Source organism: Pan troglodytes, chromosome 21 (genome assembly GCF_028858775.2).
Source record: "Pan troglodytes isolate AG18354 chromosome 21, NHGRI_mPanTro3-v2.0_pri, whole genome shotgun sequence".
NCBI classification, from domain to species: Eukaryota; Metazoa; Chordata; class Mammalia; order Primates; family Hominidae; genus Pan; species Pan troglodytes.
Window position 1 is genome coordinate 16231623 of NC_072419.2, and position 27407 is coordinate 16259029.

General features: G+C 38.1%; 1 protein-coding gene across 4 annotated transcripts in view; it reads right to left on the bottom strand.

Moving 5' to 3' along the window:
• Nucleotides 1–27407, bottom strand: part of PAK5 (p21 (RAC1) activated kinase 5) — a 302347-nt gene that overhangs the window by 155401 nt on the left and 119539 nt on the right. For all 4 annotated transcript variants that reach the window (XM_525261.7, XM_003316787.5, XM_054674646.2 and 1 more), the window contains one exon: nucleotides 18930–19079. The gene's annotated coding sequence lies outside the window, so the exon portion shown is untranslated. The remainder of the gene's footprint in view (nucleotides 1–18929; nucleotides 19080–27407) is intronic.

Below are 27407 nucleotides of genomic sequence, written 5' to 3' on the forward strand. Positions count from 1 at the left end.
CTCAGAATGGGATTCCGGAGTGTTAAGTATTCATCCTCGCTGCTGTATGCATAGCAGTTTATCCACAGAACTTTGGAAGGGTCAGCCACAATTTTATTTCAACTGGCAGTTAGGTTATGTTTTATTCCATGGATAAACTTCTATATAATATAATTTAAATTAAGGAGTTCAACACTAAAGGAATTCTAACTCTCAGTGATTTTTTAAAAACAGATGATTCAACATCATTCATTTAATTAGTTTAGAGGGGAAAATTTGGAAATTAATCATCACCCTAGTTCTTAAGTATTCATGATGCCTTTTCAAATAGTTGTAAAATATACCTTCACAAACTTTGGAAATTTTGGCATTTTAAAAGATTTAGGCATGGTCATGACAAAGTTCCAAAACTGGGAGGAAGGATGGTATCCTAGAATGAGTGAGAGTTCACCTGGGCCAATCAATACCAGCTTGGCAGCTGTGTGAGCCTGACGGACAAATCCTGGATTTCTTCCAGCTCCAGTTTCTTCATTTAAAAAAAATTAAATAAATAAATACATTACTCTCTCCCCACCAACACATGAACTCACAAAACAAAAAGTCTATATTATGAGTTTACTAAAAGAATTAAATAAAATAAAGTATATAAAGTGACTGCCACAGTAGCCATGCTAGTTTCTCCTCTACCAGCAAATCATGGGTCAATATTATAATATATTTCCACTTTATTCTGAGTGTCCTGCAGTTGAATTGACTTAAGGCTAAGCAAAGAAGAATGGCAACTTTCCTGGTTCCGTGGATGGCAAATAAGTCATTTATGATAAGAGAATACAATTGATCCTTTGTGAAGGCAATTGATATTCCTCTTTCAGGAAGGGGATAAAAGTGGCACTCCTTGTAAATCTGACATTTTTCTTGATAATCTAAGAGTGGGATAAGACCCTCTTAACACAGATGGCAAGGAGAAATGGCTTTGGCTTTTTATTCTCCAAATGCAAAAAGTCAATGCAGAAACAAAAGTTTGATTCATTGTAGTAATTTCTCTCCCTCCTCCCTTCTGCTTCCATTCTCTCTCTCTTCATCTCTCCTTTACCTGTCCATTTCCATCTTCCCCTCCCTCCCTTTCTCTCCCTCTCTCTCTCTCTCACATGCACATACACTACACAATTTCCCCATAAGTAATACTAATAAAGCCAAAGAACAGTAGTTACAGACATCTCTAACTCAAAGAGCCATATAGTTCACATTAGTGGAAACTTGTCAGTAATGTAGAATTTCAATGTAGTTCTGCATATATATTATGTGTTACTGTATCATAATCATACATTTACACACTAAAACCAAAAATGCTGTTGAGCAACTAAATTTTGAGTCATATAATAAAGCTCATTAACACTTTATAAAGATACGCATTATGACCAGCTGCCTACAAGTAAGGAATATAACCATGCACTCATAAACACTTTTGAATAAGCTGTGTTGAACAATTTATACTTTTAAAATAATACCTCTATCTAGTTTCTCACTTCAATCTAATGTAAATAATTGGATGTCAGTTGTATAAATTTATGATTGTCATAAATCTTTGGAATTAACTGTATATAGAGTTATTCAAATCTCATGGTCTATAGAACCTGCCTATCATCAAGGTCCTTTTTTTTTAAGGTTTTTCAGGACAAGTTGAATCACATAAGATCTCTATTAGCTAGATGACATTGACTTGAATATAGAACAATATACTACTTACACTTTAACTTTGCACTATAATTCTAGTTTTGATTTTCAATGATATATGTCCAATGAGGAATTTAAGATAAATAAATTGGACTGATAGGTGCAAAAAATCTTATTATATTAAAACAATTTCTGAAGGTCAATTGCAAACTAGAGTTTTAAGTATAAAATGAAAGTCTATATTATTTTTAAATTTTAAGTAGTGAGATACAGTGATGGCCGTGTGTGTGTGTGTGTGTGTGTTTGTGTGTGTGTGTGTGTATTTTAAAGAGGTGAGTTACTTTTTCTGGGAGGGTCATGGGGTATGACTTTGTATTTCCTCTTCTCTCTTTTTGTTAAACATTTTATTTAGGTATAACATGTATACAGAAAAGGGTACAGCTTAACGACTTTTCACAAAGGGAACACATTCCTGAAACCACAGTGCAGTCCAAGGAGGAAAATGCTAGAAGCCTTCCTCAAGCTGTGCCCAAGTAACCAACTCCATCAAAGGCAAAACATTATCTTAGCTTCTCCCACCAGAGATTGATTGGTCTGCTTGATTTTGAACTTAATATGAATAGAATCATTACATCATACAATTCTAAGTGTGTTTGATTCAACATTTTGTATTTGTGAGATTAATTCATGTTGTGATAGGCCATGTTGTTTCTTATTGCTGTCTAGTATATCATAGCATGACTATACCATAATTTGTAAGTTCATTTTACTGTTGATGGACACTTGGGTTGTTTCTAATTCAGGACTTTAAAAAATAATGCTGCCTGAATGTTCAAGTACATGTCTTTTGGTGACATGTATGATGCATTATTATTGGGTATATACATACCTAAGAGTAGCATTGCTGTGTCAAAGGATATGAGTATATTTGGCTTTAGTAGAGTGTTCCAGTCAGCTTTCCAAAGTGCTCAATTTACACTCCTGCCAATAGCTTAAGAGTTGCTCCACATCCTTATTCACATTTCCAATTGTCAATCCTTTCATGATTGTCATTCTGGTGGGTGTGCAGTGGCATCTCATTGTGGCTTTATTTTGCATTTCCCTAGTGAGTTTGAGCTTCTTTCATGTGCCTTGGCCATGTAGATATCCTCTTTTGTGAAATATCTGTTCAAGTCCCTTGCCGATTTTCACATTAGGTTCTCTTCCTTTTTCTTACTCATTTGATGGAGCTCTTTATAAATTCTGGATATGTCGAACAAACGTACTGAAATGTTTTCTTCCACTTTATGGTTTTCCTTTTCGTACTCAAAGATGTATTTGATGAATACTTGTTAGTTTAGTCCAATTTACATATCTTTTCCATTATATTTATTACCTTCTATGTCCTATTGAAAAAGTCTTTGCTCCCACCAAGTTCATAAATACATTATCCTGCTTTTAGATTTACGATCTATCTGAAATCGATCTATGTGTATTGCAACTGGAGCTTGAATGGATTCTAAAAAGGGAAATGCAGTGACCTTTAATAACCCTTGCTTCTGAAGGAGAGCATTTCTTAACACTTCCAAGGAACTAAGGTAAATTTGGCAGAAACTGACCCAACAGCCACATTAATTAAGATGTGAAGGTTGGCAAATATCTATTGAAGGAATCTTCCAGTGAATATTATCTCATTAACTACTACTCAAAACAACTGAATAAAAAGGATACTGTTGAAAAGCTATTTACAAAGAAAGCACAATACCTTCGTTTCCTCTGCTGGTAACTCTCAAATTCTAAAAAAAAAAAAATTCAACTTTTAAATTCTAAAAAAACTTCTAAGTTCTATAAAAACCAACCCTCAGCATATACATGTTTAGAAAAGCTCCATAGACCAGTGTTATCTAGTAGAAATGAAATGTGAGTCATACATGTTAACTTTAAATTTCCTAGTGGCCACATTAAAATTAAATATCAAGTGAAATTAGTTTTAATAATATATTTTATTTAACGTAAGATATCCAAAATATTTTTATTTCAAATATGGCACTAGCCACACTTCAAGAGTTCAATAGCTCCATGTGGCCAGTGGCTACCATACTGGGTAACCCAGCCATAGACAATTACATGAATACAATGACCTCCTTTATAAATATTACAATTTACATTATCTACAGATCAATCCATTTTATATTCATATGACAGCCACATATTGAAAGAAGAACACAGTGGTTCTCAAGGTGCAACCTCTGGACCATCAGCATAGGTATCACTGGGGATTGGGAGAAATGAAAATTCTTTTGGAATCAGGCTCTCTAGTGGGTGGGTCTAGCAATCTGTGTTTCTGTGATTCTCATGTGTGCCCCAGTTTTCAAACTAGGAATAACAGATCCACATTTTTGTTTTATACAGTGACATTTACTCTATATTACAACATTGTAAATATACTGTCTTGTCTGAAGCAGAAGCATTTTGGGGGGTTATTTAACCTCATAGTCAGGTTATCATCTCACATCTTCCAAATAGGACTGCCCATGGCACAACAAATGGTCTACTACTCTCTGAGACAGACGTGTGGGAGAAAGTTTCTTTTTTCTGTTTCCTGATGATTCTCAATTGCCACAGGCATCTATTACATTTGCAGAAGCAAAGACTTGGACCCACACAGTAATAATCAGAGTAAGAAAATTGTATTATGGAGAAAAGCAAATAACCACTTTCATCTTATTAGCTCTGTATGTAGAAAGTGAATATGTAAAGAAGTACTTGAAGAGTTTTTATTTTTTTAATTTTCATTTTTGTGGATTAGAATATACAATCTGGGAAGATCCAGTTTTACTAGATGAATATCTCTGCAGAGGCAGGGAACTTTCTCCAAACTTCTCATTGCAGTATCCCCAGCACACAGAAGAGCCAGACACCTAGTAAGTTCTCAATAAACATTTGTTGAATGAATGAATGGATGGATGGATGCTTGATAAACCTTTCTCCATGTCTTAGATTCTGGCTTAGGAAGATAAATTAGCTCAGTTGCTGGAAATCCCTTATTATTTTAGCACAAAATGACCTGAATCATCCATTTTCTGTTTTTCAAGCAGCATTCCTCCTTTCCCCAAAAGACTTCTTGCCATCTAAACATTCATTTAGAGAAGGTGCAGATTTTAAGGGAAGTTCTCTTTTGTTAAAACGCGAACTCCATAAGGGTAAAGACGTTGTTTAGTTCACTGTTTTATTTCTATAAGTCAGAACACTGCCCATCATGTAACAGATGCTGAATAACTATTTGTTGAAACAATAGATTTTATCCTTATGAAATTTCATTACAGCCCTTTTCTCTCTCCCCTCTACACACAGCCATGGAAACTCATCAATTTATGTGTTTCTCCATGTTGTTTTACCTGCCCCAAATATCTCCAAATATGCTATTCCCTGTATCTACCTAGCTCCCACCAGTCTTCCAGACCCAGTTAAAGACTTTGGCCCTCTCAGAGAAGCTCCCCAACAACTCAAGGTTGTCTGAATCTTTATGGTTGTGTCTAAATCTCCAAGATTCTACTCCACTTAATCCAACACTTGTTAGCAAGCATGATGTCTTTCATTTACTAATTTTGCATCCTTGTATTTCATAATCTTTCTCTTACCATATAGACTTGCGGCTTCTTGAAGGCTAGAACCATGGAATACATTTAGTTTGCTCATTAAAAAATCTTCCCCATACCTTTATTAGTCTGTAGAACATATTAGGCATAATTATGACTTATTTTAAAAAGGAAGCTTTTAGACAATACTTGTTGTCCAAGAACAGTCTTAGTTGACTATTGTTAGGCTGACATAATTATTAACAGCTCTCCTTTTCACTCTCAAACCAGTCTTGGTTTGGACAATACACATTTTCCCAAGTTATGGCCAACATTGATTTAGTAAAACATTGACTAATGTTTTAATACAATAAAATGTTGACATGGGCTAATTGACATTAGCCCATGATGTTAGAACTGTTTGACCATATGATGAATTTGACACATACAATGCCTTTTGCTAGATACTATCTTTACTTATTTAGATTTGTAAAAGGAAGAAAAAAATCAGATAGCATTACAAGTGGGAGAGGGCTTGATTAATCTTATCAGAATCCTCAATATAATACCTAGAAACCTTTCTGAGAATAAGAGGGAAAAGTGGTATAACCCCTCAACTATATACTCTTTTTCTTTATTTGAACTTTTAAAGCCTTTTCACACATGATTTCCTTTGATGTTTACAACACTCCTCTTAAGTAGTTCAGGGTGGTAGATACTGGTATTTCTTTTTAGACATAAGGAAAAACAACTCCATGGAGTTATACTCTTTGGCCAGCCAGAAAGAGAGGATAGTAGAAATCCCAGTGCTTTCTATTGTAACTGTATAGCTCCTTTTCTCCCCATGAATGCATGATCTTTAACTTCTTTCCCATAACTAATGATACTTATATCCATTTCCCAATAAAAAACAAACATTAATTACAAGAATCAAAAAGCACTTCATCTAAGGAATGTTTGCAGACATGCCATTTGGTTTGCTTTCTAAGTCACAGGGCTAAGAATGATCATACCTCCCATTCACTTCACACTGGACACCTTGTTAGGATGCCTTTGGCTTTGTTTCATACCAAACTTAAGGAACAGACAAAGCATGGATTTCACTTTGTCTCACTCGGAGCTCAGAGAGGTTAAGAAGTGAACTCAGGACTGCACTGCCATCTATAAGTGATGTAGCTAAGCATGATTTAAGACACCTGATTCCTACCTAGGTCAAGTACCTTTGATTTTGACCAGTGAGAATTCCATAGAATAAAATGCCAAATTTCCCATGAAGCTTATTGTAATGAGATATAACTTGATTTTAAAACACAGAGATGTAACAACTGGAAGTTAACAAAATAACCATTTTTAAAATTTTTCCTATCTTTCCTGCACTATAAATAAGCAAGTGAAGCACTTTATAGATTCTGAGTTATTTCCATGTTTTCTATTTTGAGTAGTGATGTTTGAATAATGTGGAGATAGAGGAAACTTTGAATTAGGAACAAATCCTTAAAGAACGGTCACAATGCCCTCCTCTGCATCCCCTGTACTACAACCAGATCTCTGCTTGCTGTCTTTTGTGTCCTATCAGCTGCAATAAGCCACCACTATTTACAGGTTGTTTGAAATACACAGTCCTGATTGTAATATTAGAGGTCTTTCTAGCTTAAGGGCTCAGTGAATGTTTCCCCTTCTTCAGTTACTCCTTTGGTTTTTACTGCAGATTCTCCTTGTCTCACTTTCTGCCCTAGAGAGCAGATGCCAAATAAAATAGGCTGGGAGCTTCTTTTAGGTGCTTTCCAATTGCTTCCTTTCAAGGCTGCACTTACTCATCCCCCAGGTATGAGAAACAATCTGTATGGAAACACCAGTTCCTAGTAGTAGAGAAATAGCCTTGGGTGTATATTTTCTTCCCCTCAGTCTATTCCTTTTGAAACTTGAAAAAAAAAATATTAAGCTTATGAGGGAAAAGAGAAGGTTATTTTGCTTCTTGTTTTTTTTTTTTTTTTAATTTTATTTGCAGAGACTAGGATGCTCTGGGGAAGATGTGAGATCAACATATACATAAGTAATGCTCCACAAAGAGCCACTCCTTCAAGCTTGGTAGGAATAAAAAAAACTCTACATCTCTGTGATAGATAAAGGAACTTGTATTTCACAAGTGGGAACCTGGAGGACTTGGAAAAAAAAGTGAAATATCATGTCACATGGGGAATCAGAGTGCCTTCCTCTCTACATGCATGCATTTGTGATGGAGATGTCTCAGTTGGTGAAGGGTTGGAAGGGTGGACCTTCAAGCACCTGGCCCCCTCATGCCTATGGCAAACGGGGATACTTGAGAACCTCCTTCAAATTACTAAGCAGTTACCCCTGAGCTGCAAAAGGAGACAGTTAACTCAGCATATCAAACTAGTTTTTTGAGTTCTAACACCAAAGATTAATTTTGCCAGTTTTTGAACTCCTTATAAATAGAATCACACATACATACATTTTTGGGGAGTCCAGCCTCTTTTGCTCAACATAATGTCTGTGATTCATCCATGTTGTTGTGTGTATCAACAGCATGTTCTGCCAGGCACAGCGGCTCACACCTGTAATCCTAGCACTTTGGGAGGCTGAGGTGGGAGGACAGCTTGAGCCCAGGAGTTTGAGACCAGCCTGGACAACATAGTGAGAACTAGTCTCTACAAAAATAAAAGAATTAGCTGGACGTGATGGAAAGCACCTGTGGTCCCAAATACTAGGGAGTCTGAGATGAGGGGATTGCTTGAGCCTGGAAGGTTGAGGCTGCAGTGAGCTGTGACTGTGCCACTGCACTCCAGCCTGGGTGACAGAGTGAGACTCTATCTCAAAACAAAAGTGTGTTCTTATTATTGCACAGCATTCCACTGAATGAATAAACCAAGATTTCTCATTCTTCTGTTGTTGAACTTCTGGCTTGTTTCCAGTTTTGTGTTACTTTGAATAGATCCATCATGCACTAGTTTTCCTTGGGTATACACTTAGGGGGGCTATTGCTGGATCATAGTATAGGCTTATATGTAGCTTTAGATGATAAAGTATCCACTAGGCTGTTATACCAGGGAGAAGAAAATCCCAAGCAATAAAAGAAGCAATCAAAAGCAAAAATACCTTAAGACAGAAAAGTCATTTTCCTTGGCACAAAATAATCCAATTGCCAGTGCAGATAGGATTTGCATTTTGAAACTCATCCATCTCAAGCTACATGCTGCATATTTGAACTTGTCTGCAGGCTAGATTCAGCACATAGGGTGCCCCAAACATGTTTTGTTCCCCCAGAAAATCAGGTCATTTGTTGTTTGCATATTTTTGTTTTTTAATAAAGCAATGTTTAAAAATTAGGAGGTTTTATATTAGAAAACTCTAGCTTTCAAGCTTCCTTTAAAAAACTGGAATATCTGGCCCACATTCCCATAGAGCAATGATAGATTGGAGATAGGTAGGAGCCATTGCATTTACACAGGCCTACGTTTCCCTCTTTGCAAAGTTCTCACCCCCTGCCTACTTTCCCTTACACCGTGTGGTCTCCACAGGCATGAGAACCCTGCTCCACCCTTTGACCAGTCAAGCAAAGTCATTCACATTTCTCTCTATATATAAAGTATAGAGACAGCAGTTCCAAAGATGAAAGTGTTCTGAACTGTTAAAAGTTTGTCTTTGTGCATGTCAAACTTTGAAATGTGTGAAAATATTCCTGAAATGTACCACTTACTATCATGTTTCTAAAAAATGACTAAATAAGAGGGACAGCTCAGTACATGTTGAATGTGAGTGTTCCATAAATAATGTGTGGAGAGGGGACCAGCTGAGCTTGCCTCTGACTAGAGAAACGTCACTCAGGATCTATGCCCACAGGCCCAGTCTTCTGATCAATACCTGTTAACCATGTGAAAAAGATACTGCACAAGGGATAAGAATACCCCTCTGATTCATTCAATTAAAGACTTCCTGGACCAAACTCAATGCCATTATAATTGGTGCACTGGGCAGTTGCTAATTGCTCTAAGTCATTTTCAGGCAAGTAGAGAGACAAAGTTATTTCATTTTTGGTAGTATGCAGTCTAGGTAATTTAAAGGATCCCTATGCTAAAATGCAAATATATCCTGGATACATTTATAAAAAGGTCAATTTTGATGGCCTGGTATGGTAGCTTATGTCTGTAATCCCAACACTTTGGGAGGCTGAGGCAGGAGGATCACTTAAGCTCAGGAGTTCCAGAGCAGCCAGGGCAACACAGCAAGACCTCGTCTCTACTAAAAATATAAAAAATTACTCAGGTATGGTGGCCTGCACCTGTAGTCCCAGCTACTTGGGAGGTTGAGATAGGAGGACTGCTTGAGCCCAGGAGCTTGAAGCTGCTGTAAGCCATGATTGTATCACTGCACTCCAGCCTGCACAACAGAGAGACCCTGTCTCAAAAAAATTTTAAAAAGAAGTAATAAGTTTTGCTAGGCTCAGTAGTTAGTAAATGAAATATCCGAACTTCCCTCCACCTTTGCCCTCAAAAATAAATGACAGAGAAATGACACCAGAGAAATGATTTAGGAATTAAACTAATGAAAATGACTGGGTAGCTCTAAAGGAATATGATGATAACAACACTGCTCTGAAGACAAAGCCTAGGCCCTGGGCAATGGGAGGCAGAGCAGCCAAGCCTGAGAGTCAGTCCCTAGCGTGGAATCCCAGAAGACAGCCAATGTTTCTGACTCCTAGAGAACACAAAGCAATACTCTCCATGGGAAAACGTCCCCAGTAGAGGCCCTAAGGATTCCTGCATGCTTGCATCAATAATCAAATATTACCCATGACCTGAGGAGCTTTGGTCACCCAGAGCCCCAGATGACCAAATAACAATCAACTGGTTTACTGTACCGATTGTACATCATGTATTAGAATTAGCAGGTAGATATGCAATCACGATGTGTAAAATGTACAAAAAATTAAAAACGGAATAAACATGAAACATGAACATGAGCTGACTGCCATGGTTCCTTTGCCATCTCTGCACTGACTTAGATGTGGAAACCTATAAAGGGCCCATGATATTCCATGGTTTATAACCCTTCAGTTGTTCTCCCCTGTTATGCAAACTGCAGATCTATTAGCTGCCCAGTTATTTTGTCCCAAAGATTTCCAGGATCTCTTAGCCACTGTTAGATCCCTGTGGCTCAAGGCACCCTGACTGCCACTTTAATTTTGCTATGCATTATAGTAGTTAAGACCACCTTACCTCTAACACTAAGCACTGCTACTTAGCCTCTGTTGTTCTGGGCCTCATGATCCCAGCAATATTAGGAAGATTAACTCCTGGACAGCTTCTTCAAATGTCAATCCCAGCCCATAGATGGCAGCCTTTACAGATCACCTTCTCAAAGGTGTCAGCACTCCTTTTCAGGATCCCTTATTGTCTTTGTGAAGGGAGTGTCCTCTGGGTCTTCTTAGTTAGAAGTAGTCAAGTGATAGATTGTACCTAAAACCTTTTTAACATGCATTCTAACATCCCTCCTCTCTGAGCCATCAGACCCTTTATTGAGACTGTCAAAGAACTTGTGGCATTTCCTCATTTGCTGTAGGCCATCAGAACATACAGGATTTGAAGAACCACCCCAGAAAACTATCGGGATCAGCTCCAAGTGTCCTTGACAAACAACTGAATCTTGACTTATGAGTGAGTGTCTCTATATCAATGAATACCCTCTGATCTAGCATTATATTTTATGGTGAATGTACCTGATAACAATTACTTAAGCATATGCTAAGAATGACCCTGTATGGTGCACCTGAATGCAGTTGGGAATTCTGAGCTAGGGAATCCAGGAGTGGCCAACCCAGAGAGCTATTCCTTTTCTATGAGGAACATCTGGGCCCCATCCTGTCATGTGGAATGTGGGCTGTGCAGGGGATTGAGGCCCTGTGTTTTGGGTTAAAAGGTTGCCAGGTGGAAGTTATTAGGGGAGGGTGCTAAGTGAAAATGCTATATAAACTGTATGCTTTTTGCAAGTGGTTGTGGTTCTCCTGTCTAGCTCACCACCACTGGACTCTCTCCCCTGTATGTAAGACCTTCATGAGACCCAATGTCTTGTTTCTGGCTCTGGGTCTCTTCTTCTGCCTCTTGAACTTGGTGCCATCCCCAGTGAAGTCAATGGGAGTTCAGCACAACATATATCCCCCCCTCCACTCTAATACACTCAAGGTCCACTCCCGGGTGGGTTTCAAGGTACTTCAATTGTTCAGTGGATAGGCTATTTCCCCCTGGAGAGGGCTGATACTTCTCTGCTGAGTCTACACTCTAGTTATCATCATGGAGGCAATGAGCAGTGGCAGAGAAAGATCTTAAGACATGCAAGAATTATCTCATAAGGCACCTGCTTCAGGTGAGATTCCTACATAACTGTTGGGCAAGGAAAGCTGTTCTCTGTCAGAAAAAGAAGGATGACTCCTGTCTTCCAGGGTGGTTTAAGGGAACTTAGAAGTTTAAGGTCCTCAAGCTCATCCATCCAAATGAACTCATCCCACATCTCCTTATTCTGAACATGGCCCTGAGTTTGAAATAGGAGATTTTACAAAGCTGTGTATCCTGTCTCCTTGTCAGCCCTACCAGCCTTATAGTCAGATCCTGGGCCTGTGTTACAACACAGTCTGCCCTGCAGTGACCAGAGATTAGTCTCCTTTAAAGTAGCCACAGATGATGTCCTCTGGCTTTCAGAGCATGCCTTAAGTTGGCAATGAACCATCCTCAGCTTAACATTTTCTTTCCGCAGGTCAAAAGTAGCCATCTACTTCACAATCTGCATAATTATCAGTGCTCTAATAGCCACTTTGTGTTGCAGCTAGTAGGCCTCCTAACACCTGACCTTCCACTTAAGCCATTTCCCAATTTACTGCAGATGAGTGAGAGCTTAAGTAATTGTAATGCTGCTGCCTGCCAGGGTTTATTTTTATCCCAATTTACCACTAAATATATGATCCTTATTGCTTTCAGACAGGTCAGTAATCAAATTCCAAAATCCTATCTGTAGGTTATCTTGTCTGCAACTACTTGTTTTAGTTCAGTTTCCCTAGGACACTGAACCTGAGACATGCACTAAGCGCTGAGGTTTTAATTGGAATATGAAATCCAAAGGTGGGAAAGAGAAGAGATAGGAAATGAAGCAGGGAAGGGTGAGCAGCAAGACAAAGTGAGAAGTTACTGCTGTGACCACTGCATTACCATGAAGAAATACAGCCAGTGGTCCAGCAAAGCATCTGCTATGTGACACGCAACACCTCTAAACATGCTGGACAGAGACATGCTGTACAGGCCTTGAGAGAGAGATCGTCAGAGAGAGAAATGGAAATGGAATTTACCTGCCCTGCTACCTTCTCTTTCCCACAGGAGCAAGAAGCTCTCAACCAGGTACAATCTTGTTCCCTGGGGAAACATTTGGCAAGAGGTAGTTTTATGTCTAGAGGCATTTTTTATTTTCATTACTTGGGGGTGCTATTGGCACCTAGTGGGTAAAGGCCAAGCGTGCTGCTCAATGTGCTGCAAGGCACAGGACAGTATCCCATGAGAATTATGCAGTCCAAAATGCCATCACTGCTGCTGTTGAGAGACCCTAACCTAAGTACTGGAAAAATCAAGAAAATCTGAAGAGATAAATGAGATGTGTCTAATTAAAAAAAAAATGGAAAAAAAGATGAAAGATATGGAAGGCATTTCACAGAAGAGAACACACAAAGGGAAAACTAAACATGAAAAGATGCCGAACCTCATTAGTAACCAGGGAAAATCAAATTACAGCAAGATTCCATTTCACACTCAATTGATTGACAAAAATTAAGATATCAAGAACACCAGGTATGAAGAGAATGGTGTTCAAAGGGAATAGTCAAATACCACTTGTTGGGAGTGTAAATTGCTACCAATTCTGTGGGAAAGAGGTTAATGTGTATTATGTTGTAAAATTGATCATATGTGTATTCAAGGTGACCACTTATACCATTTGGATCGAGACTGTCCTGGTTTTAGCACCAAAAATCTTGCATCCTGGAAAACTCCTCAGTTCTAGGCAAACCGAGATGGTTGGTTACCTATACATCTTATATCCTAGGAATCCACTTCTACATATACTTCCCTGAAACACTCTTGCACAGGCACCAGGAGAGATATAAAAAATGATCATACTACCATTTTTCATAATAGCAGATAATGGAAACAACAGAAATATCAATCTATAAAAGAACAGATAAATAGATTGTGATATATTAACACAATGTAGTATTACTTAGCTGTGAAAATGAACTACGAAAGTTTCCATTCTGCCTCTGAGGAGCTTGATATGCTAATGTTAGCCTGTTAAACTTCACAGTAAAATCTGCTGCACCTGGTGACTTGGGCGAGCTCCACACTTGCAACACAGACCCAGGAGTACAATGAAAGTGGCTTTGGAAAACTGTAGAATAGAGCTGCTATTCAATTTACGCAACTCAGTCTCAGAGTGGAGAAATCCATGAATTGAAAATTACCATCTCACATACATACTGCAGTGGAAACACACACATGCACAAATCTCTATATAAATATATCTCTAACATCAGCAGTCTTCACAGAGACTTGGCCTTGTGAGAATCTAGAGCCTCGGAATTTGCTTGTGACCATAAGTCAAACTCTTCATTCGTTTTCACAAAAACCTACTCACTATGCTTAGCACGCTTATAAAAGTTGTCCCATAGAAAGAGTTTCTATCCTGCAATCTGCATCATCACAATAGCTCCCTGAAGCCACAAACACAGTCACATGCTGAAAAGTTATTTCCTTCAAGTCTGCTTTCAACCACATTGTTTTCTTCAATCACTTACAAAGGTATTTCCTCCCTCCTTTCTTGTTGAAATAAATACACATTCTACAAACTCTTTTTTTTTTTTTTTTTTTTAAGACAGGGTGTGTTGCTCTGTTTCACAGGCTAGAGTGCAGCAGTGCAATCCTGGCTCACTGAAACCTCTGCCTCCCAGGCTCAAGTGATCCTCCCACCTCAGCCTCCCCAGTAGCTGGAACCACAGGTGCATGCCACCATTCCTGGCTAATTTTTGTTTTTTGTTTTTTTTTTTGCTGTTGTTGTTTGTTTTGTAGAGATGGGGTTTCGCCATGTGGCCCAGGCTGATCTCGAACTCTTGAGCTCAAGCAATCCACCTGCTTCAGCCTCCTAAAGTGCTGGGATTACAGGTGTCAGTCACCAAGCCCAACCTACAAATTTTTTTCTAAGAGATAATCTTAACAATTTTGGTAACCCTATTACCACACCTGACTGTCCAATCAACCATACATTCATCCATTGACCTAACTTTGTTCATCTTCCCATTTGTCTGTCACGTTTTCATAAACATATTATTCTGTCTGCAAATTAACTTTTATTTTCTTGAATTCTGGTACATTTTACATATTTCTTGTCTTTAATCCTCCTCTCTCTCCCTCACCATTCCCAAGTAACCTGAGAGCATTATGAAACACTATATTCCTATGTCTTTAAATACATACTATCCTGCTGTCTTTTCTTTTCTGTTCTTTTCTTTCTTTTTTCTTTTCTTTTGAGATAGGGTCTTGCTCTGTTGTCTAGCCTGGAGTGCAGTGGTATGATCACAGCCTATTTCCCAGGCTCAAGTGATCCTCCCACCTCAGCCTCCAAAGCAGCTGGGATCACAGGCAGTGCCACCATGCTCAGTTAATTTATTTTTTGTAGAGATAGCATCTATTTGCCCAGGCTGGTCTCAAACTCCTGGGCCCAAGTGATCCTTCTACCTCAGCCTCTTAAAGTGCTGGGATTATAGGCATGGCCCCCAGCCCCTTCTTGCTTTAAATTCTCTTCCAATCTTATTTGGCTAGGGAATACCTACTTACTCTGTAATCTTTTATTCAGATGTTTTCTTCCCGGTAGATTGTTTGCAATCTAGTTCTTCTCTTTCCTTTATCAATGTCTTTTGCAATGTGACTTTGAACTCCTCTAACCAGGAGGTACAGTCTATTTCCACATCCCTTAAATCTGAGCTACTCTGTGAATTTCTTTGATCTATATGTTGTAGAAGTGATTGTTCTGAGGCCAGGTCTCAAGCAGCCTTGCATACTTACACTTATTCTCTTGAATAAGTGATCCACATGGCTCAGTTGCCATAAATAAGTCTTGGCTAGCCTGCTGGAGAAGTGAGTTGCCCTAGTCACATCCAATCAATCACCAGACATGGGAGTGAAGCATCTGAGACTATTCAGCCCCAGCCAACCTGTCAGCAGACTACAGAGCAAACCTAGCTAAGATCAGCCAAGCTTAGTCCAAATCAGTAGAAGTCCCCAACTCACCCACAGGCTCATGATCAATAACACATGCTTATTATTTTAAGTCACTGAGTTATGGGGCTATTTGTTATACAGCAACAAGTGATACTCTTTTTACTGATCCTGTTCAATAGCTACAACATATTTCTAGTATAGCCCTTACAATACTACAGTCTTTTGGTCTTTCTCTTCCATAAACATAGAACTCCTTGGGAACAGGAGCAATTTTTGTTTTGTATCTCAGAATCTAAATAGTGCCTGCTGACTTTTTAATAGGTGAGTGTCAGAAAAATGTCAATGATTAATTAGTTAATTAAGGATTACACTGTTGCCTAAGTCAAGGGACTCTTTTGGAGGCAGACAAACTCGGGTTTGAATCCCAACTGTATTTCCTATGTTACTTCAGATAATTTGGTTAACCTTGATGAGTCTTGTGTGGTCATCTCTAAATTAAAGACTGGAATAATATACATTCTGCAAGATTGTGGTGATTATATATATATAATCATGTATAAATATCTCCCATCTGACAGAGGGGATATCCAACATATAAGAATTAAATGATAAAATGCATTTAAAGCATTTAATATAGGACTTGGCTTCTAGTTGCTCAATAAATGATAGCTCTATTCATATGATCATGATCATCACCATCATCTTTGTTGTCACTTCTTGTAGCAGAAACTGTAGGTGCTCTATCCTCATCTCATTGGCAGTTATCATCATTGTGCAAGTTGACCTGATGGTGGCTTTCAAAAGCAAACATCTGGGACTCCGCCTGAGGGCTTCCTCTGGCTGCTGGAGTTTTCTTGGTCTACATGTATGGCACGTTACAAATACCAGGGAGTCGACACTCCACACCTCCACCTAAGGGAGCAGCCCTTATTCGAGATAGATGGGAGAAGATAGCTAAATACCCTAATTTCCATGCCCTTGGTTGGGATAAATCCAAGTTATGTTCTATGCTGTATCCCAAAGTTACCTAATGTGATTGTACCCCTCTTGATCACAGAAATGATAAGGCACCTTTTCTGTCTTCCTTCTTTCCTCTGCCTCACATCCACACTACCCTACAAACGTATGCTGGCATCACCTCTGAATAAACACCACTCCATTTTTTTTGTTTCATTCTCTGCTTCTGGGGAAATCAACCTAAGGCACCATTACTCTTTCTAGTTTATGTTAGTCTTGTTGCTCCAGAATCCAATCATTTCTTAAGGAACTTTGACTTCCATTTGAAAGGCCTAGTCTTTTAATGATCTCTCCAGCTAAACAAAGAGTTTTATCTAGTCCAGTGGATGACAAGACTAATCACAGAATGGCGTATGTCATCTTTAGGTCTTCTTTGTTTTCATCCTGGCTCAATTCTGTAAGTATATGAGGAAAGGGTTAACTTGTGCACTGGTAGCTCTTTGCTTATGTTGATGGGCACCTGGAAACATGGTATTGATTTGGGCCAAGTCAGAGGTGAAATGTACTAGCTAGTGATTTATAAGGTGCTGTGAAAAGTCTAAAACCCCACCAGCATCCTGTACCAGCTTGTCCATGCTGTTTATCAAAATTGTACTGATTGATGGTTTGCACCTGTTTACTTCTTAACAAAGCTTGCTTTTAGCTACCTGAGCCGTGTGGTACAAAATACCCCTCAGTAAGCTTGAGCCTTGGCTCTCCTGTGAACTTGTAGAGTCTCATGTGACTTTTTAATTATCCAGCACTGTATAATTGCTGCACTGGGTCTGTTTTCTAACGACTAAAAGCTTTACAGAAGGATCTGGGGTGGAGGAAGGAAGAATTCCTACACCATACAAGTTTAGAACCATTTCAGACAGTTATGAATATTGGAAAGCAAGCTGCACTTTGCTGAGATCTTAAAATATCGTTCAGTTGAGCTATCATGAAAAACTCTTCTGAGCACAGACTTGAGGGTTGTCCACCCTCCAACAGTAGCTGTTGGCTTCTTGCAAATTTGGACCTACAAGGTCATTGCATACATTTCTTTTCCTCTCTTCCCTACCCTATGGACATTGCACAATGGTTACATAATACAAGATGTGAAATCCTCACTGCACAGAGGATAAATTTCTCTGGTAACCATTGCTTGAATCCATATATTCTCATCTTTTTAAAGCACCAATTTGAAATTGGATTTTAATTTTCCCTTCAACATTCCATCTATGAATAACCCAGTATAAAATTTTAGTGTTGAAGTTATGCTTGACTAAGTCACTAGTCCTTAAAAAACTCTTGTTTCTCATCTAGAAGGACACCCTTCCCACAGGCTGCCTCTCAGTGGCTTGAGCAACAATGTTCTTAGAAGTCAGGAGCCATCCAGGAAGCAGGAGAAGAGCTACAAACACATCTGGAATGCTCAAGTCTCCGAGTGTTACAACATAACCCACCTAGAATATGAGATTTTGGGCAGAATTTTCTTTATTTTCACAACTTGACATCAACACCCTCTAAGTTTCAGAAGCAGGCCACAGACATATACATCATAAGCAGTTCTTTGAAATAGTAGAATAAATTACAATCTGACTGTTATGTATTAAAATGCAAATAGACAGCATACCCTGCATATGGAAATTAGAATTATATTTGGAGCTTCATAGGAGCTTGGGTGGTCATCTATACCGAAATATCTTTCAAATTCATCCATCTCCAATGCCACATCCCTAAGCCAAGTCAGCAGTATCTTTTATGTGGGTAAGAGCACCCTGCGTGGGGGGTAGTACCCATGTGTGGGGGGTAGTAGCGACCCCCACACATACTAATTGGCTATAATAAAGAAGAATGGCCTTTAAAAAATGTAAATTCTTTCATTCACCTGCTAATGACTTTCCAATAACTTCCATCTTTATTAAAATAAAATGAAGACACTTTCCCACATCTAAACAGCTCTCCAGCTTCATCTTCTACATCCTGCTTCTCCAAAGCCCCTCTCTTAAAGTGATACTGGCCTGGTTTCCAAACCTTGAATATATCCAAACCTTGAATGGATCCTGGTTCATGACACATGGACGGTATGATCTTCAAACCCTACTTGGCTGGATTTTTTTCTATCACTCAGTTCTCAGCTCAAACTCTCTAAGTGTTCTGCTCTGACACTCAAACTAAAGTAGTCCCTCATCCCTTATCTCGTTAACCTGCTTATCGTGTTCATAAACATTATCAATGGTTGTCAGTTTCCTTTTCATTTATTTACTTACACTTTCCACTAGAATGTCTGCTTCTGTAAGGCCATAAGCTTGCCCTTTTAGTTTCCAGTGCCTACAACAGTTTGCAGGCCTATAGCAGTCACCCAGAGAATATTGTTGAATCAATATATGCATGTTTCTGTGTTTTTAGTATTGTTTAATTTAAAATACATTTTAAAAGGACAAAACCATAAGGTAATTTATTCCCCTACCTTTATATGATGGCTGTGGATGAATTAAAGACTCCAGAGGAGTGTGGCTATTTCTATTCTGCAACTTTTCGTTGGTGCTTGTCAGTCTTCTTCATTTTTTCTCAGTGTTCATTTTAGCAAGAGGTGGAAGCATTTCACCACAGTGTATTTCTGTAACAATATAGTACCAAAATGACTCAGAACCCCACTAACATTATGCTGTGCTTAAAAATAAACATATAGCCACATTTACTTTACATTCTCCCACATGCAGTGCATTCTTTTTTACTGTTTCTATCATTTTCTCAGGCATGCAGCTACGGATCTGTATATTATTACCAGGACACCTCAGGTAGGATTAGACTCCTCTTAGTACCTTGGCTGCTTCTGTACCACAGCATTTTCTCCACTGTGAATAATTATTCTATTACAAATCCATCTCTCCAATAGATGGTGAACCTTGTGGGGCCAGGAACTGTGACTTTGGTTCCTGAATCTCTGGGACCTAGCCCACTACCTGGTAATCGTACATTTTCAATACAGTCAATTCTTGATATTTGCGGTAGTTATGATTTATGAAGTCACCACAAACACTAAATTAGCAAATACCGAAGCACTGTTACTAGGAGAAATAGAGGGTTAGGTTTCCACAACTCTGTGGCTCCAATATTTTTGTCAAATAATCAATACATAACTTTGTTTTATGTGTGTCACTGTTTATACATATTGTTGATTTATTAAGATGGAACTCACAATCAACAGCACTGTAGCTTATGCCTCCACAAAGATTTTCTAACACATATGTTTTCTCCATAAGGCGCGTGACAGCCTATTGTGCTTAGGAACATGAGACAGCATGTCAGCCCTACACTATGGGGCCATTTCAAACCATGGAAACACCAACATTAAGCACAAAAATGTAAAAGATATGAGAAGGTGAATCTGTAAATATAAAATCACAAATAATGAGAATCAACTATATACATATTGGCTGAATCACAGTTATATGCGGATTATACAAATTCCCAACCTTGTTTATTGTTCAGCATACCCCTGCCATTTAAATGATTAAATAATAAATATTATAGATAGGGTAGAAAAGGACTACATACAGATTTTATATTCTTCATGAAAGACCCAGGAAATGAAAGCAAATATTATTTCTTATATTCTCTGCTGTCCTATTAAAAAGACAAATTCCAGCAATCCTATCAAAATATTAATAACATTCTTTGCAGAAATAGAAAAAGGAATCCTAAAATTCATGCAGAAACACAAAAGACTCCGAATAACTAAAGCAATGATGAGCAGAAAGAATAAAACTGGAGGCATTAAAGTACTTGATTTCAGATTATACTACAAAGCTATTGTAACCAAACCAACATGTTACTAGCATGAAAACAGACATGCCGATGAATAGAACAGAATAAAGGTCACTGAAATAAATCCACGCACTTACAGGCAACTAATTTTGCCAAAGGCTCCAAGAACATACATTGAGGAAAGGACAGTCTGTTTAATAAATGATGCTAGGAAAACCTGATATACATATACAGAAGAATGAAACTAAACCCTTCTCTCTCACTATATGCAAAAATCAACTTAAAATTGATTAAAGACTTAAATGTAAAACCTAAACTATGAAACTACTAGAAGAAAACATTGAGAAAACATTACAAGACATTGGTCTAGGCAAAGATTTTTGGGGTAAGACCTCAAAAGAATAGGCAAAAAAACCAAAAGTAGACAAATGGGATTACATCAAGCTAAAAAACTTCTGAACAGCAAAGGAAACAATCGACAAAGTTAAGAGACAATCTACAGTATGAGAGAAAATATTTGCAAACCATCCATCTGACAAGAGGTTAATAACCAGGATATATTAGAAACTCAAACAACTCAATAGCAAATAATAATCCAATTAAAAATGGACAAAAGACCCAAATAGACATTTCTCAAAAGAAGACATACAAATGTCCAACAGGTGTTTGAAAAAATGCTCAACATCACTAATCATCAGGGAAATGCAAATCAAAAGCACAATGAGATATTATCACACTCCAGTTAGAATGGCTATTATCAAAAAGAAAAAAAAATAACAAATGCTGGCAAGGATGCAGAGAGAGGGAAATACTTGTATGCCGTTGGTGGGAATGTAAAGTAATACAGCAATTACGGAAAACAGCATGGAGGTTTCTCAGAAAACTAAAAATAGAACTACCATACAATCCAGCAATCCCACTGCTGAGTATATATCAAAAGAAAGGAAATCAATGTATTGAATAGATATCTCCACATCCATGTTTATTTCAGTGCTATTCATAATGGCCAAGATATGGAATCAACTTAAGTTTCCATCACTGAAAGAATAGATAAAGAAAATGTGGTATATGTATACAATCAAATACTATTCAGTCACAAAAAGAAATTAATTTCTGTCACTGGCAGCAATACGGATGGAATTGCAGGTTATTATGTTAAGTGAAACAAGCCAGGCAAAGAAAATGTTCTCACTCACACATGGGAGCTAAAAAAATGTAGACCTCACAGAGGTAGATGGTAGAATAATGGTTTCCAGAGACTGGAAAGGAAAGTGGGGAGCAAGAGAAATGAAGAGAAGTTGATTAATGAGTACAAAAATATAGTTAGATAGAAGGAATAAGTTCTAATATTTGGGAGTGCTGTAGGAAAATTACACTTAACTGTAATTTACTGTATATTTCAAAATAACTAGAAGAGAAGAATTGTAATGTTCCCAACACAAAGAAAAGGTAAATGTTTGAGGTGATGGATATCTCAATTACCTTGACTTTATTTTCACATTGTATACATGTATCAAAACATCACATGTATCCCCAAAATAGGTACAATTATGACATATCTATAAAAAATGAAATCCCAGAGCCTGGGTATTTTCTTCTGCATGATATTAATTATTGCTCCTCCAATTTTCAGAGAAGTTCAAAGAAAATTTCCCTGAAAATAATTGTAGGTTAATAGTTCGCCTTGTCCATTATAGGTCAACCTAAATTCCTAGAAAATTTTTCCATTTTTCTCCTTGGATGAGATAAGAAATAACAGCTTTTTATTTCATTATATGCACCAGTTATCTGCAGGTACAAAAGGTCCATACTTAGTTCCTTGTATTTTCTGTAAAAACGCAAGTACTCTGTGAGAGGTACAATGGAGAGATCACACTTTACATGGCTATTTTCCAGTGCATTTGAAAAATGTTTAAGACCCCCTTAGAATATGAATTTATGTTTTAAAGGTGTTGTGAAGATTTTCCAATTAAGTTTACTTCTCAATATTTTAAAATGGTTACCCTTAACATTGATTTACTTGTACTTCATAGAAAGTAATTTGTTGCTAAAATTATCTTCTACTACAAGGCTATAGTAACCAAAACAGCATGGTACTGGTACCAAAACAGATATAGACCAATGGAACAGAACCGAACCCTCAGAAATAATACCACACATCTACAACCATCTGATCTTTGACAAACCTTACAAAAACAAGAAATGGGGAAAGGAGTCCCTATTTAATAAATGGTGCTGGGAAAACTGGCTAGCCATATGTAGAAAGCTGGAACTAGATCCCTTCCTTACACCTTATACAAAAATTAATTCAAGATGGATTAAGGACTTAAATGTTAGACCTAAAACCATAAAAATCCTAGAAGAAAACCTAGGCAATACCATTCAGGACATAGGCATGGGCAAGGACTTCATGTCTAAAACACCAAAAGCAATGGCAACAAAAGCCAAAATTGACAAATGGGGTCTAATTAAACTAAAGATCTTCTGCACAGCAAAAGAAACTACCATCAGAGTGAACAGGCAACCTACAGAATCGGAGAAAAATTTTGCAATCTACTCATTTGACAAAGGGCTAATATCCACAATCTACAAAGAACACAAACAAATTTACAAGAAAAAAGCAAACAACCCCATCAACAAGTGGGCAAAGGATATGAACAGACACTTCTCAAAAGAAGACATTTATGCAGCCAACAGACACATGAAAAAATGCTCATCATCACTGGCCATCAGAGAAATGCAAATCAAAACCACAATGAGATACTATCTCACACCAGTTAGAATGGCGATCATTAAAAAGTCAGGAAACAACAGGTGCTGGAGAGGATGTGGAGAAATAGGAACACTTTTACACTGTTGGTGGGACTGTAAACTAGTGCAACCATTGTGGAAGTTAGTGTGGTGATTCCTCAGGGATCTAGAACTAGAAATACCATTTGACTCAGCCATCCCATTACTGGGTATATACCCAAAGGATTATAAATCATGCTGTTATAAAGACACATGCACACGTATGTTTATTGCAGCACTATTCACAATAGCAAAGACTTGGAACCAACTCAAATGTCCAACAATGATAGACAGGATTAAGAAAATGTGGCACATATACACCATGGAATACTATGCAGCCATAAAAAAGGATGAGTTCATGTCCTTTGTAGGGACATGGATGAAGCTGGAAACCATCATTCTCAGCAAACTATCGCAAGGACAAAAAACCAAACACCACGTGTTCTCACTCATAGGTGGGAATTGAACAATGAGAACACTTGGACATAGGAAGGGGAACATCATACACCGGGGCCTGTTGAGGGGTTGGGGGAGGGGGGAGGGATAGCATTAGGAGATATACCTAATGTAAATGATGAGTTAATGGATGCAGTACACCAACATGGCACATGTATGCATATGTAACAAACCTGCACATTGTGCACATGTACCCTAGAACTTAAAGTGTAATAAAAAATATGTACATAAAAATCAAAATCAAAGAAAGAACATGCAGTAGCTGAAAAAAAAATCTTCTCAGAAGCATGCTCTATGTTTTAAACTATTATTGCTAGGATCACTAGGACTTAGTAAAAAGCAATGCCTTACACAGGCAACAATAAATTCTAGAAGGACAGTTCTGACAGCTGCTTTTCAATTAGTTCAAAATAGGCTAAAATATAAGTAGATGTAATTTCTTTTCTGCATCTTTTGATACCCTATTCAAACAGTTTAGAGTATCAGCAGACAAGTCACGTGTCATGGAATACAGTTTTAAAATTGATATAATCATGTGGGTCTACTGCATAATAATAAGATAATTCAATATATTTGACAGAAGTAATACTTTGATCCAGAAAAATAAAACTAAATGTATTTTGTAAATTTCTGTATTTTGTTAGCATCATTATATTACATTTTCTTTTTTTTTTTTTTTTTGAGACGGAGTCTCGCTCTTTCGCCCAGGCTGGAGTGCAGTGGCGTGATCTCGGCTCACTGCAAGCTCCGCCTCCCGGGTTCACGCCATTCTCCTGCCTCAGCCTCCCAAGTAGCTGGGACTACAGGCGCCCGCCACCACGCCCGGCTAATTTTTTGTATTTTTAGTAGAGACGGGGTTTCACCGTGTTAGCCAGGATGGTCTCGATCTCCTGACCTCGTGATCCACCCGCCTCGGCCTCCCAAAGTGCTGGGATTACAGGCGTGAGCCACCGCGCCCGGCTATATTACATTTTCTATATAATTAACCATTTTGAGTTTATTTTCTAAGGATTCGTACTACTTTTAATTTTCTATTTATGCTACAAATAGCCAAATTAATCAAGTAAATATTAGATATCATAAAATTACCTTAAGACATTCTCACATCATCACTAAAACTCTCCTCTCATATTTCTTTCTCTTAAAATATGCCATTAAGAAGACTTTACCCATGTATCTCTGCTAAAGCCGTATTACCATTACTGACTTTTAAAAAGCAATCTGGGGGCCAGGTGTGGTGGCTCACCCTGTAATCCTAGCATTTTGGAAGGCAGAGGCAAGCTGATCACTTGAGCTCATGAGTTTGAGACCAGCCTGAGCAACATGGCGAAACCCCGTCTCCACAGAAAAATACAAAAATGAGCTGGGTGTGGTGGTGCAGGCCTGTAGCCCCAGCTACTTGGAAGGCTGGGGTATGGGGATGGCTTGAACCTGGGAGGTAGAGGTTGCAGTGAGCTGAGATCATGCCACCGTATTCCAGCCTGGGTGACGGAGCCAGAACTTATCTCCAAAAAAAAAAAAAAAAAAAGAAAGAAATCTGAATGCTGAATGTTTAGTAGACTATGTTCAGATAACAGCTATACCATTCTGAACATGTTGATAATGCATATTTTAACAAAAGGTACAGATGTCAATTAAATTTAGAATTTGCATTTCCAACCTTCAAGAGGAAGGAGTTGGCTTCGTATCCACAGACTGGCTCCACCTTTTACTAGCTGCACGATTTGAGGCAATTTATTATTCCCTGAGATTATTTACTCATCTGAAAGATGGAGATGAATACCATTTTCTATAAAATGGCCTATGCAGAGTACCTGGCCAATAATGAATAGTAAAAAAATTAGCGTGCATTTTTTACCAAGTACAAAACCATTCCAAGCAGCATTTTAGTCACCGAATTTAGCTCTTCAAGCCAAAAATCAGTGACCTGATATCTGCGAATAATTTGATAAAGAAACAAACAAGCAAACAAACAATCCTAAATGTCCTAGCTAAGCATAACTAAGTTTTCACATAAGTTTATGCCATTTCGTTTTGTTTTCTTGTTTTGTTTTGTTTTTGAGACCAAGGACCAAGTCTCATTCTGTTGCCCAGGCTGGAGTGCAGTGGCACCATCTTGGCTCATTGCAACCTCTGCCTCCCAGGTTCAGGTGATTCTCCTACCTCAGCCTCCCGAGTAGCTGGGATTACAGGTGCCCGCCACCATGCCTGGCTAATTTTTGTATTTTTAGTAGAGACAGGGTTCCGCCATGTTGGCGAGGCTGGTCTCAAACTCCTGACCTCAGGTGATACACCCGCCTTGGCCTCCCAAAGTGCTGGCATTACAGGTGTGAGCCACAGTGCCCGGCCGCCATTTTGTACTTCATTTACATAGATTCTCTGGACATTTTACTCCTATATTGGGGATGTTGGAAATCAGATGCTCATTCATGATATGCATTCAAAACATATAACAACTGCATTACAAATGGCACCTGACTCTGAGATATGAGTATATTATTAGGCACATTGGTAAGTGACCAATATCAACAATATATTCATATCTCAGAGTTAATGAGCCTTCTTCTGTTTTATATACCATAGAATTTTAGAGTTTAAAAACTCTAAAATTTAAACTTTAAACATTTTAAACTCTAAAATTCTATGGTGTATAAAACGGAAGGAAGATTTACTATCAGCTCTACTAGTATAAACAGTCTCTGCATGCTTTTTTCCCCTCCTCACACTCAAGGATGGCAGCCCCTTATGCAAATACATTTCAAGGTAACTTAGAGACTGGAAGGGTTCCATCAGATCTGCAATTTAGAACGGCTGTCGTATTACTCACACTTTCATCCACTTTTCCTTGTACCCAGAGATGCAATTTTGTGAGTAGCAGGTTTGATACATGGTCTGTGCCATTATGTTAGGAAAATAACATTTTGTCCTCCCTTTATGGAGAATGGGCTCAAGACCTTGTCCTCATTAATGTTGAGTTCTAGCCAAATAAACTCCAATGGGTTGCAAAATCATGAAAGATGCTAGATCCCATTAGATTAAAACCTTCCAACAACTCTGAGACATTAGATTAAGAGGAGAAAAATAATAAACTGAATTGAGAAAACTCAACATACAACATATTTTTTAACCTATTGTCTTTACTAGGATAGAACCTTTCCAAAAAAAATTAATATGGATCATCTTTCTTAGAAATATGTCTTCATCACTCTGCCAATTTTTCTTTGTGTATACTTTATAACACGGATAATTTTAACACTTTCAGTTAGATGCTGCATTCCTCATCCAGTAGGTGAACTCCAAGTACACAAAATCGTTCCATTACCGGGTTTGACAGTGTAAAAGCCAGGCAGAAAACAAGCTGGCAGAGACAGTTTAATATAAACCTCCTCTGAGGATTTGAAAACAACATCACATTTGTTTCCTGCTCCTCATCTGCCCCCCTGTGATCTTTGTCTCTATACATGATAAAATATTTATAGCCAGAGCTCAGCATTTTTTCTTTCCCTTCACTGTTGGAATAAGGTATGTTCTGTGTCCAGAGGAGAAAGCAACATAATAGAAACTCTAAAAATTGAATAAGTAACTTTTGGTGCGTAGAAAACCTAACCCACTCACAAATGGATTTTCTTTCATTCAAAACAAGAAAACTATGACATACGGGACTGCATTTTGGCAGAAATTATTTATGCATATGTCCAATGAAGGAAATCCTCTCTAGAGAAAATTCTCAGAGCATACAGAACAATATTCTGTTTGGGGATTTCTCCAAATACAGATTGAGCACTATTTTATTTTTCTTTTCAGGTAATAATAAAACTCAGTTTTTGAAAACATCTTCACCTTTTCCTACAGGAAAATATCTGGTTTGAGTTTCTTGCCTTTTTGAGACATTTCCTTTGAGACAATAGAAGAATTGAGTTTCTAGGACTGT